Source organism: Myotis brandtii, unplaced genomic scaffold, assembly GCF_000412655.1.
Source record: "Myotis brandtii unplaced genomic scaffold, ASM41265v1 scaffold97, whole genome shotgun sequence".
Classification (NCBI taxonomy): Eukaryota; Metazoa; Chordata; class Mammalia; order Chiroptera; family Vespertilionidae; genus Myotis; species Myotis brandtii.
The window spans coordinates 33,348-33,629 of record NW_005372020.1 but is presented as its reverse complement, the minus strand read 5'-3'; the positions used below and the strand labels follow the sequence as shown (position 1 = coordinate 33,629).

At 71.3% G+C, this 282-nt stretch overlaps 1 protein-coding gene across 1 annotated transcript in view; it reads left to right on the top strand.

Moving 5' to 3' along the window:
• Positions 1–282, top strand: part of PIWIL1 (piwi-like RNA-mediated gene silencing 1) — a 14,548-nt gene that overhangs the window by 12,178 nt on the left and 2,088 nt on the right. The gene's annotated exons all lie outside the window — the stretch shown is intronic.

Here is a 282-nt window from a genome sequence, read left to right as displayed (position 1 = left end):
ACCTGGGGCTGGTGCAGCCTGAAGCCCTGAGCCCGGCAGACACTGCCCCTGCTGCTGGCAGAGGGCAGCCCCGAGGCCGTGGGGGGGGGGCAGTGACTTCCTGCTGTCCCTGTGGGATGGAGCGTGGGCGGAGCTCAGGCCTGGTGTCCGAGAGGCTGAGGGCCTGTCGTGGGGGACCTCCCCCCCCACAGGTGGCACCTGCATCGGCCTCGGTGCCGGGCAGCAGCCCCTGAAGTTGGGCTGGGAGGCCCCAGGCAGCTTCCCCTTCTCAGCCTTCCCTTC